This window comes from Osmia lignaria, chromosome 5, assembly GCF_051020975.1.
Source record: "Osmia lignaria lignaria isolate PbOS001 chromosome 5, iyOsmLign1, whole genome shotgun sequence".
Taxonomy (NCBI): domain Eukaryota; kingdom Metazoa; phylum Arthropoda; class Insecta; order Hymenoptera; family Megachilidae; genus Osmia; species Osmia lignaria.
The window spans coordinates 8,527,487-8,541,266 of record NC_135036.1 but is presented as its reverse complement, the minus strand read 5'-3'; the positions used below and the strand labels follow the sequence as shown (position 1 = coordinate 8,541,266).

Here is a 13,780-nt window from a genome sequence, read left to right as displayed (position 1 = left end):
CGTCCATCCTCCCTTTTCTGCGGAAATTCAATATTTTGGCTATCGAGTTTCGAGCAAAAGGGAAGAAGAATCTCTTCCCTCCCATTTTCTACCCTCCTCAATTTTCTTTCTTTTTAAACGAAATCGTCGGGGTGGTTTTTAAATTGTTCGCAATGACTTATGAAAGCTCTTCGCGTGCCTTTTGGAGGAATATCGAGAAATAAGTGAAAATAATTATTTTAGTTGGTTTTATATTGGAAAATTTTGTATTGCAATCTATCAAAATTTTCGCATTAAGAAGGAAGGTTCTCACGGCATCGACGAAACGAAGATCAACGAAGGATCGATCTTGGAATCGAGATTAATAAGAGTCGAAGGAGTGACGGTCCCACGGCAGGACGGAGGCAAACACGAAGAAAAGACTCGCCTGCTGAGACGAACACCGAGATGGGCGTGGCGGGAAAACATGCAGTCACAATGTTGGTCCAACTACACGACAATTATCGCCGGTGGGCTTTATAATTAAAAGGACTCCGGAGTCCCAGCGACCCCTTTCTCGCCCCCCATTCACTCGCGTATCTAGCATCTTTATGGTGTCCCACAGAGAAGATCCGGTCTTCGATTAACGATCGACGAGCAGACCGAAGTTGACTTTGTTTCTTTTTCAATCGTGAAACTTCCGAGAGATGTCTGGTTACTGTAACTAGCTTGTTTCCTTTATGTCGTGCTGCGACATTGTCACGGTGCCCTCGTATTGTCACGCGTGGTTTTTTCAGAACTGTTGTATGGGAATTTCAAAAATCCTCTACTGGATCGAGTTGTAAATTTAATATACATAGAATCAGTTCAAATTTTGACGAAAAATCTAACTTTGAAGTGTCTGAAAACGTCACCTGTCTCTCATAGATGAAACACCATCGTAGGACAAAATCGTTAATCTTATAGAATATCTTTGAAAAAACAGCTTTGTGGAGTGTACCTTTATTAAGAACTACAAAGGTGACAAGGGTGCGAAGAGGGGTGAATTTTTCGAGGATTGATTTTCAGTAAAGTTAGTTGGGTATGGTGGACAACGGGTGTCGGTAGAACGACGCGAAATAAGGGCATCGGAAGGCTAGGGAAACGTGAAAATCTGCGGTACTTCCGGAACGCAGCGGGGCCACTCGACACAGACCATTGAAAGCTGACCAAACGCCACAATGTAATTCGGTCCAGGGTCATCGTATAACGTGCTAACGTGCGCTAATGCGCCCTTAACGAATCCCTTAATCCAATTTCGTGCAAAGTAACGAAATTATGTGGCAGCGAACCGGAAGTTGTGGCCCGCTCACGGGATATACTTCCTCCTCTCGTTTGCTTCGAGTGTCTCCCATTCACGTCAGGTAATCGAGTTAACACTCTCCTCTCCATTCCGTCTTTTTCTTTTCCCCTTTCATTCTGTAGTTTGTATATTTGTTTGCGATAGTGATATATTTAGAGATAATTCAATTCAGTGATGAATAGTTGTTTAAATATTTATATTTCATACAATTACATTTAATTTAATTTGTCGCTAATACAGTAGATTACATTAAATTCTTATATAAAAAAGGTAAATAATTTAAAAGCTATAGTCATTTACCAGAAACACCCTCGGTAGTCAGTTCTCTGATCAAATGATTGGTCCAATAATGGAAAGAATCAAAATTATCTACATCATATTGAGATATGAAACTGTACAACAGCTTCTGCCATCACAGATCTGTTTAACAGTCATGGGGTTCGACCATATGTACCCTAGGATGGCACCAAGGAGGATTATCATCAGGGAGATCCGTTATCTCGGTGGCACGCGCGTTCCTACATGGAACCTCTTGCCTCTTCCCATCGTTCTGTCTCTCTTCCTTTATGGTCCGCTCTCGTGATAATAGAGATGTCATTCTGTCTCCGCTTTGACAACCCCATAACACGGACGTTCACGCAGCTCGTCTGAAACGTAGCACCGTGTTCCCCGGGGATCCTCGAAAACTGTCGCTGCGTGCCACACTTTCGCGCCACTCCCTTTCACTCTTTCCTCTTAACCAGACGTACAGATTTTCATCGTATAATTAGTCTCTTGAATTATTCTGCGACTTCGATGTCTTTTCAACCAAATTGAACTTGGAAGGTGCATTACAATAGGCGTATTACAAACTTAGAAGCAGATGGATATTTCTCTTGAATCCCTTTGACTTCTGATTAGTAGAAATTTGGAAATTTTGTTAAAAATGAAACGCTTATTTATTCCAAAGGATCTCATTTCTGATACAATCTAAAATCAGTAGGTTGTAGTGCGATTATAACGTAGGGTCATTTGTGAGAGTTAACGCGATGATCGGAATGACCGACACGCGCAGCCAAGTATTTAAGATGGCGGGATAAGCGGGTCACGTGCCGGCAGGATCTATGGGATATTTATTGAGAGCTCCCTTTCCGTCGCCTCGACGATGTATTGCTTTTTAAAGGACTTTAAAAGCTGCCTTATCGGATCCTCCACATTCGACCATCAATCGTCACACGATCCCATCAGCGATGCTTATATTTTGTGCAGAAGAATTTTCAAAGTTAAGACAATTTTAATTTGATTTTAATTTTATTTCATTGATTCAACAATATTAAATCTAATTCATAATTCCATTTTCAGGTCAATTAATAGGATACCGTGTTCTACTACCGAAGCCGAACAGTCGTTAATGGTGAGACGGCAGAAATTTCGTAAAGTTTACGTGCAAACGCGACAACTATACCCATAACCCATCTACTAATACACATGTATATGGAAGCGACGATATTACAAAATTATCGGCACGTGAATGTTATCGGTGCTGGGCCTGCAGAACGGAGTACGTAGATACACGAAGCGATACCGTGGGCTAGTACGCGTACAATGGAGTCGATCGGGCAGGGCCCCTACGTGAAATGCAAGTTCCCCATAGAATAGATTTCCCTCGTGCAGGTCTCCGGTGTCCGAGATAATGCGATAACCAGGTTTACTACCGCCACCGTGCGTGGTCGATCGATGCCGCTGCTGCCCGGTCTGGAAATAAATCGTCAGACTGGCAAAAATTTTCGATCCAATCACACGAGAGGGAACAGTTCCATTCTATAATATGGTATTTCAATGGAACATTATCGTTCATTCATTTTGAAATTATTAAAAAATTTCTCTCTGCCGGAATATCCCTATAGAAGACGTCTTCAAAATATTTTTCTAATATTATTCTACATATTTCAGGGTTTATTATGGAAGATCGTCAAAACAGATCAGTTCGACTCGCCACGTTGAAAACAAAAATATTTGTCATAGATCGTTCGGGTGCCAGTCTGATCCAGGATGGGCACATCTGTTTTGCTTCCAATAATGTAAGAAATATGTGTCGTAGACCGTGATATTTTTCTTTTTCTGCTAGACTGCGTAAAAAATAAATCTTTCTTAACCCTAGGAGGCGGACCCTGAAGAGAGCCCCATTTTAATTTAATTTTGTAAGTACTTCATATTATCTCCATTTTCTAAATTTTACATTGTTCGTTTAAACATTATTCTTTGTAAAGTAAACTTGGTTAATTATGTAACAGTAATTACTGTTTATCTGAACTTAAACGCACTTGATCGAGAAAGGGGTTGATTTGTGAAAGATTCGTTTGGAAGCGATCGTTAATAATGAGTCGATTGCCTGGCTGTCTGCCTCCTTTTTCATAGCACGTTCCTGAGAAACGTTTGACTTTGCGACTGATTGCAGGGTGAATATCTCGGGAGTTTGCTGCATTGTCGCGGAAGAATAAGGAGGGAGGCGCTGCGGCTGCGAGGGGTGCCAGTTATTTTTCCTCCCCTCTAGCCGGTCCTTCCTGTGAAGATTTCAAATTACAGGCTCCAGAAACGGCGCCCCCGTTGAGGTTCGACCCCCATGGGGGGCATCACGAAAACTTGTGCAAGACACCCTGCCTCGACCTCCTCATGGTGTACCGATTTCTTTCTTTCTTTCTTTTTTTCTTTTTTTTGTACCACGCTTTTCTCTCGCCATATCTTCCACTCCACTTGCCGATATTATCGACATGACCACCCGATCGTGGGTATGCGCTCTGCATACGTTTCTTAAGAACGATTCAGTCCGGTAACGAGCTGGTTCGATGCGACTGCAATCTTCTCTTTTGTTAAAAGCCCTTCCGAGCAGACTCTTTGGGAAGATTCGTTATTAACTCCGAGGAAATTTATTTTTACAAAAGTCAAGGGTGGTATCATGATCATAATTCACAATATTTTAAATTAGAAATCAGATTTTAAGAAAGAATATAAATACCATCCTCCCTCTTAATAAAAAAAAGAGAAGATCGTCAAGTTGCAAGGTTGTTATTTTTTAAATCTGACGGAAAGAACGCGTGAAAGAAAAGTGGCAATCGAAAGGGTTGCAGAGGAAGGATGGCTAGAGTCGAATCGTGGGGGTAGAATCGTTAAAGAGGGTGTTTAAAGAGAAGGAATGTTCTTTATGCGTAAACTATGCAGACAGGCGAGTTGGTAGTAATGCAGAAAGACGAGGAGAAGTATTATTAACCGGGCAAGGAGCTGCAATAACACGCGACACATCGGCTCGGGGACCAAGAGGAGACGACTGCGACGAGCAGTCGAGTGAAAATCACAGCAGGGGACCAGACACGCGTGTCCCTTTGACGACCATCTCGTTCAGAGGGATGATCCTTTCATCTTCGCCGACAACATCTTCAGGTCTGTCCTGATGGCCCGCGTCGCGGATATTCTCGTGTCTGTATACTTCCATCAGCCGAAAAGAAAAAGGTATGTTTCTACTTTGGATATGCTGGTCAGTCTCCTCTAGAAACGATTACTTTAATTAATTATAATTCATTTTTAACATAGGCGATTTTAATTTTAACTTTCAATTTTTTAAATAATCTTGTTAAGTCTCGTGAGTTTATAATCCCAAATTGTTATGAAATCATTTTTTAACTGAATCAAATGAGGATTTTCGAAGGAACAACAAATTCGACGAGGATAAATCTATCCGCGCGAATGGAAAACACTCCGAGAAGATTGCGCGAGTAAATTTTAACAGAGAATAGAGCATTTATAGGATTACAGAGGAGCGTTAATCCTATTTGCAATTGTTTTTTCGCCAGCAGATGGCGCGCGAGTGAGTGGCGTTCGCGGCGCGTAGAAATTAATTCCATAGAAACGGAGGAAGGGAGGCGAAAGCTGGCCGTTTGATTTTTTCCTTTCCCCCCCCTGGTTGAAAATGAGGAAAAGAGAGAAAAAGCAGCGGGTATACGGTAGGTTTGCGTGTGCGTGAGGCGTTTTTAACGCGTGTTACCCGGCGGAACCGCAATCCGCTTTTGCGGTGGGCGCCGCTGTCGCCCGTAGCCCACTGGTCACGAGTTTCCGGTAACGCGCTTTGGCGCAAACTGCGGGCCACGGCTGATTTCGAAATTGCTAAACATTTTCACACTCTTATGGTTTCAACGCCATCGCGATCCCTTTGTTTCTCTGCCTCTCTGTTCCCCTCCCTCTCCACCACCGCCTCCTCGTCCACCTCTTTTTTTTTCCATTTCGTTTCGTCTTGTTTCCCTCGTAATTCCCGCGCGTTTTGACGTTTTCTCTGTCAAAGCCTCCGGCAGACAAAACGAGAAAGGAGTAACGGAGAAAAGTCGCGGTTTAATCTGATTTTACTTTGGTCTGAAAATACTGTAACCAGCAAACGATACACGCAGAGCGATAGACATCAGAAAGATACATTGAAAATACAAGTTTTTGACGCAGGAATTATTTTATCCGTTATACCTGGTTTACTGAAAATATACATGGGAATTTTTCTTCATTTTCTGTGATTCTTGAAATTTCGAAATTTCAAGAATTTTAAACTTTTCAATAGATATTAATCATTGTAATCAGAGGTTTATGAGAATTCAAAGTTTCCAGGATGATTAGGAAAGGGGGTTAAAGTTAAATTCCGTGACGGTGGTATCGATAACCATCAGTACGCCGATTTGCTGTTTAATTGCGAAGCGTTTAACCAAATTCGGCCGGCGGCGATGAGAAGCGAAGCATTCGAGGGTCGTGTCATTAAATTATTCCGGAACGTGAGCCCAACGGGTGTCCTCGATCAGTTTCTCCGTGTAATTCGACAGAAGAATAACTTGGAACATCTGACTTGCCTGTCGATTCTTCCTTCCACTCCTTGCTGTTCAATTCACATTCTAACCGATGATCCTTTGACAAATTTTGATAAACATTTTTCTACCATTTCTATCTTTGAATTGCACATCTATATTTGAAAGCATAGTTATTAATAATTTCTTCATTGTTTCATGACACAATTCTGAAATAGAAAAAATATATGTAAAATAGATATCGATTCGTTTATTGGAAAAACAGTCCAGATATATCAGGTAGATGTTACAAGATCATTTTTTCTGAGCGATCGGCTCTCCGGGCTAAAATCGACCCGGTTTTCACGCACGTGGCACGTGCAAAATGTTCAAGTACCCTCCAGGACATCGAAATTGACCAGAAGCACGCGATTCGAGTCAGTGACTCCGAAAAACGATCCTTCAGTGGCGGACGAACGTGTCGGCAAACAGAATCGCTCGGTGGAACGGCATCGAGCCCCAGGGTTGGTTCGTTGCCTCTCTGTTCGTGGCCGATGAACACGTCGTCCCTGGAGGCTTGTTGCACGGCAAAAACGTCAGTAGCAAGAACTTGCCGCGATTTTTTTCGAACGTGTTCCCGAAACTGGCCCGTTCCTCTCTGCTCACCGCTTCCGTTTTACTTTCCGTCCCAGCAAATCGCGATCCCCGATAAATGCATTTTTTCCCTCCTCTTTCACCCGTCCCGAAACGGGGGCATCCGATCAGTAACATGACTTTTGACCAAACGTTTCCTATTTTTTACCTCGATTCCTTTGAACGATGTTCAACACTTTAATTATTCGTTTACGTTAACGAATAATTATCCCTTTTGGGGCGGTAAATGCATAAAGTAATTTTCTCTCGTTTACGAAAAGCTCTTTGTCAAGTAATTATAATTTTGGTACGATTCATTTATGTCATGAAACGGTACCGGACAAAATGGTCGGTTGACCCGCAACAAGCTAGTAGAAATTCGAATAATCCGACTTCGTTCGATCTGTTAAACGTTTCTGGTACCATTTTCGGATTCCCCGCTCGTCCTCCATCGGGCTGACGTTTACCAACAGTGGTAATTACGGTATTTATTGGTCTGTGGTGCGATTCTAAGCGGCGAGTGAACTGGAAATCCGACCACGTGCTTCTAGCGAATCCATTTTACGGGGCTCGTTTATCGTCGATCTGTCCAGAAAAAAAGAAAGAAAGAAAGAAAGAAAGAAACGCGACGGACAAGGTGAAAAGCGAACGAAAGGAGGGACCAAGGGGAAGGTGAATTCGTACCATTTGGTCCGGATTCGAGGTCGGTTAACGCAGCAGGGTTACCGCGGACGCCTCGGCGGACACATTGAGGGCGCCCGCTCGACTTGATAATCGCGCGCCATTCATATACTTTTCATTGGATTGCGATTGAGCATTAAGAAACCAGAGGGCCACGTTTGCCACCGAAAGGACCGCGTATTAGCATTAGGAGGCATCATCTCGAGTGTAAACACTGCATGGGCACCGCGGATTTAGTCACAGTCTAGCACCGCGGGACGTCACAGGGTGTACCGGGAACCGGTACCGCCGCAACGGGGATGATTATACGTGACAGAAAAAGAGTAAATCAAAATTATTCAACAAATTTTTTCAAGAGAAAAGAGAAAATTTTTGAAAATGAAAATAATACAGTACAAAATTCAATTAAATTTTGGACTCTCTCCATGGTCCGTCCTACTGTTCAACGTGTTTAATCATGGAAAAATTAATGCATTGAATGCGGTATGTCTGAAAAGTCAATATTTGTTTGACTGGAAGACACGCCAGCAGCAGGATAGGATAAGGTATTTTCGAAAAAGAAGATCCAAGCAGCCAGGCAGTAAAAAGAAAGCGGTTTGTCGTCGGTCTTAACCACGATTCACGGTTAAAGCTCACGCCGATGATCCCTTTTATCCAATCCGTGAGGAGCCGCGAGGCGTTAAATCCCTCGGGAAAATCTCCTGAACTGAACTCGCGTTCCTGCTAAGTCGGTCAGCTCGGTCCAGCCGACCGAGAGGATCACAATACCGCTACCGAACAGGGAATACCAACCTTATTCTCTCTTTCTCTCTTCGATCTAGGTGTATCCTAGAGGTTAGCTGGAAAATTAGTTGCGCGAGAAATTCATGTTAATCTCGAGTAATCGGCTGCGGTCGGCCGTAAGAAAATGGCTGACGCGATCCATCGTTTGGAAAAAGGTTCTGTCATGCTTCCATTTAACCTACCGATCACATTGTCTTCCCTTCGAAGATTATTTTCTTTCGCTGAAAATATCACGTTGCTGCTGACGAGGGGATGATTTATTCGACAATAAAAAAAATAACAGCTGTCGCAAATTGTTTAGAATTATGTATCGTAGTTGGTCGCAGTTTACGTTGGAAATTCTTATTTCACAAAATCGAAGAGTCTCGATTTCATAAAATTGTTTTTCTTGTTTCATTTATTTCAAGCAACGTTAACCTGTTAATGATGCAAATTCCATAGACGCAAACTGCACTGTAACGTGTCAATCATAATTTTAATTAATGAATACGTTATATCTGTACGACGGTAATGATAAAAGGGAACGTCAGTCATTGACACGTTAATTATTCATTTGATCATCAGTCTTGTTACGTTCATAGGGCGAACTGCTGAAAAATTTATAAAAATTCATAGTAATTTATATTTTTCATTTTCGTTAATTTTAGTTTGAAAAAGAAGTTCCTTTTTCTGTGATATTTTCAACATAAACGTAAAGTAAAATGAAAATTTGATCGGTTGCAACGGATTGAATCCTCTTCTCTCTCCCTTGACCAGCGAACTTTGAGAGATCGATCAGTCGATTCGATTGCAGTCCATCACCAACTCAGATATTACCAAAGTTCCGGAATCTACTTTCAGAAAATTTAGTACAGATAGCCCAGTTTCTCTTGCGTAACTCGCTTTAACAAAACCCTTGGCGCCACCATTCATCCCTTTAATAAAGGATCCTTGAATAACTCGTTGAATTTAGCTTTTGCAAAACCGAAGAGGTCGACTGAACTTTCTTTCAATTTTAATGGTAAAATAGGCCTCCCTATAGCTCTCGTCGAATAGAAAATTCATTTTGGTACTTCTTCTTTGCCTAGACGATTAATTTCTATTTTAAAGAATAATTTGTATTCAATTTACATTTAAAGTGTGATGGATTAAATCACGCGTGTAAGGGTGAAAACGAGAGCAATTTCTTTGCACCTGTTTGCGTCGAGTGAAGTGATTAAGAGAGGATTAGAGACGGAGAATTGGACGAGCACGTGCGTCTCTTTTGCGGTGTAAATAACGAGTTAGCAACAGGGTGTCCCGAAGGTTTTTTCCTTTTTAATTGGTACGAACGTTGGACATCCCTTCGGCAAAATTGCAGGGATTAGCCGTACCTTCGAATGCACGTGCACTCAAATCTTCCCTAATTACACTGGCTTGGTCTTTTCAATTAGAAGCCCTCCTCCGACACGATTATTTCAAAAAGAAAGAATAAAATATTCTGTAAACGTGTGACAAGCTTGTCAGCTTATTCATTTTCAACGACAACGTTCATTATAACTGCGAGCAATTTTTTATTATTTTTCCACACAAGACGCGACTAGTGAACCGTATACGGAAAATGAATGGCGAGCGAGGATAAGCGAAGGATATTAACCGAGTTTAGAAGGATATAGAGGGCATTGCGTGGTAAGGAAAAGGGGTTTACTCGTGCCTTTCTTCACGGGATATTCTCTTCTGTTGCGTACGAGAAGTTGAAGTTAAGGTGAAGAAAGCTTTAGCTCACGTTCACACTGTCGGAAACGGAGAAGCAGCCAGCTCTTATCTCCGGTTTGCAAGACTGCCTCCGGTAATACCGTGCGCTCCTGGAAACCCTTCGAACGAGAGCCCCATGAAATATCGCTAAACGGCTTGCCACCCCTCTTCCCGTACATCGATCCACCGTCAAAAATATTATTGCCACGCTCTTCGTCGTTAGAAATCTCAATATTTTCGTCTCTCGATTCATCGAAATTTTTATCACGCCAATAATTCCAGGTAATAAACTGAAGATTAATAAGTTTAAACGCGTCATAAGCTTCCGTAGTAATTGGAAGATCGGGATGGCAACTTTAAATTTGCCCATCGTGTTCGGAGGTCTTCCATGGAGTCCAAGAACACGAAGGACGGTGAGAACGGCTGGAACAACGGCGAGGAAACGAACGAACGCGCTTCATTATACACGAGGCTCGCACGCTTCGTTTGGCCCCGGAAGTCGTGCTTTAGGAGGGTCGCGCCGGGGAGGAGGCGAGGGCCATCGCGACTACCGTGTGCGACCGAGACGGCGTAGGGTGATAAAGGGAGGAGAAAGAGGGTAAACTGAGAAGTAAATGGGAAAGCTTGAATTAATACAATCACTGGGGTGGCTCACCGCTCGCAGTCCGTGAGGATAGAAACGGGCTTGGTACAACCACCCCTTTGCTTGTCATCGAAATTATACGCTGCCGACACTCGACCTCGTTTACCACGTCTCTCTTCCTTGCTTTGCTTTGCTTTACGCCTCTCCCTCTTCTTTCTCTCTGCTGGATTCCTACGACAAGACAGCGGATGAGTTTCAAAATTAGGACCAAGAGAGGAGGAAGAGGGTCAAATATGGCGTCGCGTAACGAGCTGTTGTCGTTTCTGTTATCGAGAAGGGGGCTTGCGTTTCCAGCGACACGAGAGGCCTCGAAATGTAACGCGATTAACTCTGAATCCGCGTCTCGAATCGCGTTCTGCTCAGCCAATCTGAATTAATGTCCTCCAGAATTTTCACCGATTCTTTTATCAGACCTTTTTTTTTTACACGTTTCTTTATTCTTTGCTGTTTCTTAGATACCTTTCTTCTTCATTTCCTTTTATGTATTCGAATAACTTGGGGAATTCTTTTTTAAAATTTCCTTTGCTAATGTGACGAATTACTTAGAATTTTTATATTTAACGCTATGGAGGGTTTTTTTAAATTTCCATCGATTCCATATTACATGATTTACATTGGAACGAATAATGTTCTATGTACGAGCAATCTTCAATCGCTATCTTCGATCGGGCGCTTTTGTTTCGCTTTCCATCGCGCACCTTTACGGTGCAGAGAGGTGGGTACGCAATAAAGGCATCTGGAGGAAAGATTTTCACCCTTGGAGACTGGAGAACGACGAGCGGAACCAGGTTACGGGGGTTTTTAATAAAATCAGGCGATCGTTGAGGCGTGTCAAATGGAAATATGCACGTTCGGTCGAGGGATTTTGCGGACGGGAGAGAAGCTTTCCCGTTTGTAAAATGGGGGTGCGACTCGATAACGATGGAATTCATCCACCCACGCTCTCGACGAAAGTAGAAGAGGAGCGGGAGGGAAGGGCGGAGAGAGAAAGAGAGAGAAGGAGAGCAAGTTGCGAACGACGGGATGATGAGAACAAATTTTCTCCTTTTTTTTTTCATTTTACCTTTCCTTTATTCCTTCCAGCCGCCTGGGCGTGTATCGTAATCAAGAAGGCGCGAAGTAGATTAGCGATTCGATATCGTGGAAGAATTTTTTTTTTTTTTTGGCAGACTAAGCTGGCCGAAGAAAATTTTCCACCAGGCCAAACAATATCCTCTCGGTTGATTTGAGAAAAACGCAAACGGGTTTATATAATTCGGTTGGAATTAATCTCGATCCATTATCGACACTCTCTGTCAAATTGTTTGTAGACGGGTCGCTCATTTTATTAATTAGCGACTGATACAAATCACTTGCCTCGACTTTAGACTCGAAATTGCTGAGACCAGGGGGAATATTTATAAAATTATAAAGAGGAACTATGATAAGAGAGATGAAATATAGCCGATGCTATTGTCGAGATTTATCGAGATCTGGTTTTGGCGATTTATGAAAAACATCAGCAGACGATGGTGTACAGAAGAATGTGGAGAAGTCGATAGACGTGATAAATGCGAGGTACACGTTCGACGAGCGATCGCGTCGAAGTTGCCTCGAACACTTATGGGACGCCATTCGTTTTACGAGACTTCTTATCTGGCCGCTGCCAGCCCATAAACGCAACTTCGCCACATACAAGCCATCCTGACGCATTTACGCGGCGGATGTCAACCCCTGTGTATTTATCGAGTGCTTCGGCGAGCGTCGGTTTGGTTATCAACGCTGAAAAATATTTCGCGATAGAAGCATCCTGGAAAACGATCAACACTTTCAGCTACTTGGTTAACGTTTGAATCTCGAACAGAAGGTGTCGGTACTTTAAACGAACTGATATACTTTTATTTCAAGAAAAATTCTACAGGAATCGTAAAGGAATATTTCGCACTTGGAGGATGTAATTTGCATATTACTAATTTTTATTTCGTGTGCTGATAGTATGGAGGTTTTACGCAAGGATACCACCAGCTATGCGCTTCCTTTCTTCAGGTCCTGAGAAGTCCGTCGATTTATCAGCGACCAACAGGTTATCAGTGACGAGGCAGCATTATGAATTAAAAGAAAAGGAGGATCTAGAGGGTGGATAAGCGGAGGCGATGCTGCCGCTTATCCTCGACACGACACTACTGTGCGAGACGTGTCACCAAGGGGTAAGTACAAAAGACAGAGAAAGATAGAGGAGGGAGAGGGCCGTCTGTCGTTTTGTATATCTACCCTCGTACGGTGGAAATTTCGTTACGGGGGTGATTTTCTGCGGGGGATGGCCAGCCCCGTCCCCGCTTTAAACCTGATTGGATGCAGAGTTATCTCGCGCTGCGTTACTTCCGGATGATTGGTCGCTGCGGTCGTCATGACTACCTTGCCACCACCACCGACCCCGCCACCCCATCCCCCTACATGGCCCACTTCCCCGTAACCACTCGTCTTACCTTCCTACCCTTCGCTACATCTCTCTTCTGCTTATTCATACAGCCTGTTTTTATACATCTTCTTCTTTTATTCGCTCTTTTACTCGCGCGGTTCTGACCTTCTCATTTTCGTTCGACTGCTTCTGTTTAGATGACGCGCTACTGTCCCTCCAGTACACCCTTCGAACCTTCCTCACCGTGCTTCACTTTCACCCCGGGTATATACTTGGCTATCCGTGAAACGTCCTTGGATAAATGACTTTCAGGAGGATTGAATGTCACTTTTTAAGTTGTATAATATTCGGTAGGAATTTTAATAACTTATAGTTCTTGGGGCCACTATCCAAAGGGCCAAACAAATTTTCTTTATTTTTCTCGGATCAATTGAAAATAAGAAACAGCAATAACTTGAAAGGGAGGAGATTGGCGAAGGGATGAAGGATAGAAATCGAGCGTGGATAACGACAAGACACCCTTGTTGGAATAATAAATCTGTAGGCAACAACATTACCAAACGACAAAAGGGTCCGGGATGGGCGTGACTCGTTCATATTATTCGTTTCGATCGTGAGAGATGGAGACGTCAACTTTTGTAGAATTCGTCTCGGACCGCTGTCGAGTTGCTCGAAGTGGCATGCAACGAACATTAGCTTCACGCGCTTCAACGACGACGCCGCCACATTCGTCGCCATTGATTTCCGGCGCGTGCTGCTCGACCATGTCAATAATTCCTCTCATTGTTCGCGATGGAACACATTCGAGCCGCGACGAATTAACCGAAGCAGCTGAA

At 43.0% G+C, this 13,780-nt stretch overlaps 1 protein-coding gene across 9 annotated transcripts in view; it reads left to right on the top strand.

Moving 5' to 3' along the window:
• Nucleotides 1–1,543: 1,543 nt before the first annotated feature.
• Nucleotides 1,544–13,780, top strand: part of LOC117605004 (paired box protein Pax-6) — a 74,312-nt gene continuing 62,075 nt past the window's right edge. For 3 of the 9 annotated variants that reach the window (XM_076688420.1, XM_076688419.1, XM_076688418.1), the window contains exons 1-3: nt 1,556–3,480; nt 3,738–4,786; nt 12,521–12,732. The gene's annotated coding sequence lies outside the window, so the exon portion shown is untranslated. Of the gene's footprint in view, nt 4,787–12,520; nt 12,733–13,780 lie in introns of all 9 variants that reach the window. The other 6 variants (XM_076688415.1, XM_076688416.1, XM_076688417.1 and 3 more) reach the window with 6 other exon arrangements.